The sequence below is a fragment of the Schistosoma mansoni genome, chromosome 3, assembly GCF_000237925.1.
Source record: "Schistosoma mansoni strain Puerto Rico chromosome 3, complete genome".
NCBI lineage: Eukaryota > Metazoa > Platyhelminthes > Trematoda > Strigeidida > Schistosomatidae > Schistosoma > Schistosoma mansoni.
This window is the reverse complement of record NC_031497.1, coordinates 14,704,028-14,709,535: the sequence shown is the minus strand read 5'-3', so window position 1 is coordinate 14,709,535 and position 5,508 is coordinate 14,704,028. Positions and strand designations below refer to the sequence as shown.

Below are 5,508 nucleotides of genomic sequence, written 5' to 3'. Positions count from 1 at the left end.
CGGCCGTCCAGTGCTTCCAGGTTTTCCATGGCGGTCTAGCTTCAATTGACTCATGATTTCAACTATGAAAAAAAATACTGAAATCTCCACAAAGCCCCTTCTGACAAATAATTCCGTTTTCACATTCATCAAACTAACACAAATTCGCCAGTGGTGTCGCACATGCTTTCATTCTTTCTCCACCTATTAAATCTGAATTTCCATCATTTTTGCGCTTCTTGTTAGCTTAATTAATTCCTTTTATCTGAGAATCCTCTTCATCTTTATTGTTTTTCATTATTACAAATAAAAACAGTGTGGTTGGACATTTTAATGACTTTCCTTTCAGCTGTGCAAATGTTGCTGAAAACCTCCCAGTTTTAGTATCCTTTTCAATGAAGAATTCCGAGTGCTAACCGTATACAATCGTATGATTTTATAGAAAGCTTACAATCTATTAGGAAGAAATACCAAGTTTTCTAGGAATATTTTTCTACCTTTCTGACATTTAAAGAGACAAAAAGCCATTTGACTGGAATTCATGCATCCAAAATATGATCATTTAAAGTATGAGTTGTTGCACATAAAATGGTCAAACATTTCATAACTAAAGATGAATAACAGGTACTGGCTGTTGTATACCACTACGACTTGATATATATGATACAAATTAATTTGTTAAGAGATTATCTGATTAGTACCGAAATGTATTACTGTAACTTAGTATATAGAGTTGAATATTATAATTAAAATCATCATACTAATAATAATTCAACGGTTTTGTTATTTATTCATTACTGCCATCTAACTATTTCAATGTAGTGGGTCTTGGGTATATTTAAGTCATATTCATCATAGATTAACACTGACTCAGATTTTGAATCAACAATTTAAATCGCACATTAAATTCGCTTATTATTATTCTCATTTTTGTTTTATTATTTAATAATTTCATAAAAATTGAGTTAAAAATAAATAAACAAAAAGTGAAAGTCATAATAATAAGTATCCAATTAAATTAATATGAACAATTCACTTTAATTACTATTATATATTTATTTTATTATAGTTAACTTAAATGGTTATTATTGTTCTTCATGTCATTAAAACAAGCGATTTTATCTCCTTTTATAGAAAAAATAAAAAAACAAGAAAAAGAAAAACACTTAAATCAACTCAGAAAATTAAAAAATAAACAGAATATTTACAAAATAATTTTATATTTGAAATCAAACACACACACACAAATGATTATAACTTTATATGAATTAAGAATACGTTAGGGGGGGGTTGGTGGTGATGGAGAATGTTCGAATTCATGTTTCATTATAATAAGGTCATAATTGAATTATGAGATTTACTTAAATTGAGGTGTTTTTGGAAAGTGTTTTCTTTTTTCTTTCGTACCAGGTCAAAAAAAAGAAGCATAATAGATTAAGTATACATAAATTGGTGTTTTAAGAAAACTTCTTCAAGGTCAATCTTAAAATAAATGTGTTATTGACAGTATTTATCATATTCTTTTTAAAGTTATTCGATTAAATTTCAAAAAAAGAATGATAATAATTGTTTTAGTTGACCTGTTAGAATTTTGTAATTATTTTAGAAAGTGAAAACGCAATTCAAAACGAACAAATCACTTAGTAATTGGCATTTGTATGTGAGAAAATTCAATGTAAAGCTTGGTAATACCGACCATTTATAAATTACTGAATAATCTAAAAGAATGTCGATTAGTATGCTCAAATTTCATAGTTTGAAATGTTGAGGTTAAAACAAAAAGCATCTTATTTATATGTTGATATGACCACTCAAAGAAATACTGCTTCCTTAAATCCTAATGAATGTGAGATTTTCTTGAATTAGCTGAAATATAATCCTTTCGCTTTGGAAAATCTCCACTGAGACGTTAAAAACATGTTATATGAATACAATTTACAAACGTTGTCAGATCGAAATATGACATCGAACATTTTTATCCAAACAGAAGTTTTATACATCTACGTTATTGCTTAATATCACTAAAATGTTGTTACCAACATATGTATTAGAAAATACGGTGCTCTAAAGCATATTATCATTTATTTCTATAAGTCTTTATTAGTTTAACTTAAAACCTATCTGCACGTGGTTTCTAGGCAAATATTTATTAATTTTAATAGTTTAGATCATGAATTAATTGAAGCTAGACCACCGTAAAAAAACCTGTAAGCACTGGACAGCCATTTTGTCCTATTCTGGGACTCCTCAGTAGTGTTCACCCACGATTCTACCTCACGAGATTCGAACCCAGGACCTATCACTTTCCGCGCGAGCGCTTAACCTCAAAACCACTGAGCCGGCATCCGACGGTGTTAATGTCTAACTTCAACCAATCCACGAAATTGAGACCGGTAGGTTCTGGGTTCGAATCTCGCGAGGTGGGATTGTGGATGTTCACTGCTGAGGAGTACCACAATAGGACGAAACGGCCGTCCAGTGCTTCCAGGTCTTCCATGGTTGTCTAGCTTCAATTGATTCATGATCTCAACTATTAAAATTACTATGATATCCATAAAACCCCTTCTGAAGTTTTTATTAGTTGCTATTTAGTGAACATTTATTGGTATTTATTAGGTATACTATTGGAACATTTTTTTAAATGTTTATTTTTATCCACCATGTCTGATTTTATCTTCAATGTTATGAATAAGATCTAGACCAAGGTATATGAAATCATAACCTTTACATTTAGTTCATTGCCTTTATGAAAAAGTGATTAAACCCTTAGATTTACGGTTTATCAAAATTTTTGCAATTAAACATGTACGAGTTTTTATTATTTACCATAGAGACTTAGTGCGTAGATTCTATATATCATTCATTTTTGTTGGTTTATTTATTCATTTTTATTACAGCGCTTCAGTAAAAAAATTCGCATTTTTACATACATGTCCTGTATTCAGTTAAATATAAACTGTATTGGTCACGAATTTTAGTGGTAAATGTTACGTAACAACGTAGATTGAGTGAATGGTTATTTTCCTCACCTAGAATAGTATTTCATATCTGTTTTACTTCGAGATACAAAAAGCATAATACGCTGTATTTCCGTCAAGGGAAGTAGTAAAATAATGTATTCTAGATAGTTTAAGAGATCTACACAAATACAGATATTTAATCTCTGTATAATTTTCATACAAACATCATCTCTTTACTAATCAAAATCTATGTGAGCAGAAATCCCTTCTACATTCTTAAGAATTCTTAAACTTAAGTATATGGCATGAGTTCTTTATCAATAACTGAGAAAAAGCTTCGTTTTCATCATCTCTGTGGTAATTTATTTGTCTGTAAATCAACCTTTTCTAATCTCTTCATTAGTTTACGTAGTATGATTACACGTCTGTTTAAGTAATCCTTCAATGTTTTATAGAATCATGAATTGATAATTGTTCAATGGCATGATTCAGGATTAAAAATTTGACGGATAGTTTTTAAACTTAAACTAATTCAAGTTATTTTATTTTTTTTCAAACATTGGTGAGTTGAATTGATCCTTTAAAAAAATTCCCTCATTTAGCATAGCGTGTTAGAAAGAAAATTGTTTTGACACCAACATCATACAAAGATAATCATTCTCATTAAAACTGACATTCGAAATGAACTTATTGCATATTTATCATCCGTAACAGAATATGAAGTTATATGTGATCTGTTTATGTGTGAGTGGCTCTAAGGTGCCTTCTTTGTTCATCATGTTTTCACAATCATGGGAAAATTTTTACTTTCCTTCATTACACTAAATAAATGTATGATAGTATCTGGAATGGATACTCATTGAGTTCAATTAAAAGTTTCTGAGCGCGCTTTCTGGATTTCACTGCTAGCCACCACCCATGTTTGCTTCTCATCAACTATTAACAACTTGCATCTACAAAAAATAATGAAATTAAAAGACTAAATATTGATATGGTTCGATAAAAAAAGACACACGGTGAATTAAACTTCCCATTACAAAGTTGTTGGACTAATCTCACAGTTGAAGATCAAATGGACAAGATTGATTCAACTTCTCAAAAGTTTAAGTGATCGAAATAATTGCGAATTGATTTTTCTAATGATCGATCTACACTTGAAAACTGGTCGTATTTGGTTGTTGTAGTGACAAAAATGTAATATCCGTTCTCAGCGATGAAACCAGAATTATAACATATTTCCTATGGAAGAAAACTTAGATCAGAGTAAAGTATAAAATCAAATCCAAAAGAACTGTTCAATAGGAATAGGTTTAAAAAAACGAAATTCTCAGGATCAATGTAATCTGAACCCAATACCGAATCAACCATAATATCTCGTATATATTTATGGTTTTCTTCTCATTTATGGGTTGAGAATAAATCTGTAATTAGAGCGAACCGATTCCATTCTGTTTATTCTAGTTCTAGTGTCGGATGAGCTAAATGTAATGTTATCACTTCCATACTTATGGTGTTTTGGTATTCCTAATCATTTTTTATATGAATGAGGTAATGAGTTATTATGTGATCAGATTGCTTTAAATATTTTTTGCAGATATGGATGTTATAACGTCCTGATAAACTCCATGTTTCTACTTCTCTAAATTTTTCAATTCTTAAGTGTTCTGAGTATTTGTCTACTATTTTTTTCTGAGATTTTAGCGAAATGTACTATGCATTTGACCCCTATCATTTAACAACTCACATTTAATATAGTTTAAATCATAACTCGCGTTTCAGGAAGAAACAAATTTCAATATAACACTTATTTTCTGGACATGTTCTTTTGTGTCGTAAATTAGAATCTAGCTCTCTATAATAAAAATAAGATTGGCGGAAATCCATGCAGATTTAAATATATGTGAGGTAAACTAAACCTAAATATATTTGAATTTATTTAACGGTTTAAAACATTTCTAGATAAAATATAGATCTCTCAACTAAACTTCTTTATTGCCATGTAATTACTGTGATAACAAAAACGATATTCAACTTCTTATATTCGTTCTATTCCTACAAATAGTATTCATCTCCCATTAGTTTTTGTTCTCAATACTTAACGAAAGTAGACAGACATAACTTCAAATGTTGGAATTAATGGTGAAAAACAGAGTTTTAGCTGGTTAACCACGTCTTTACTTATATAACAATACTACTTCAGTTATTACTATTAAACATATAAAATTGTAAATAGCACTAGTTAAAGTAACTTAGAGTTTGTATAAATGAAATATCCAACCACAAGTATCTTGATTACATTGTCTTATTTGTGTATTCACGAAAATGTCTAGAAGTAGAGGTAAGTTTCCTATCAGTCATGATATTACATTGACTATAATCGAATAAAGAAAAGAAAAGAAGAGAAAAAATCATATTCAAATAATTGTCGAAAAATTTACTATGCTTGCTGACTTAAATCGTTAGGGATAGTTAAACTAACATTAATTTATTTCGATAATGTAATAAGAAGACAAAGATTATCAGAATTATGTGATGATAGATTAGCGCAATACATTTCGAACAATCTGAT

The 5,508-nt window shown here is 29.5% G+C and overlaps 1 protein-coding gene across 1 annotated transcript in view; it reads left to right on the top strand.

Moving 5' to 3' along the window:
* Positions 1–5,508, top strand: part of Smp_131600 (putative cadherin) — a gene marked incomplete at both ends in the record, with an annotated part of 29,991 nt that overhangs the window by 4,726 nt on the left and 19,757 nt on the right. The window lies entirely within an intron of this gene.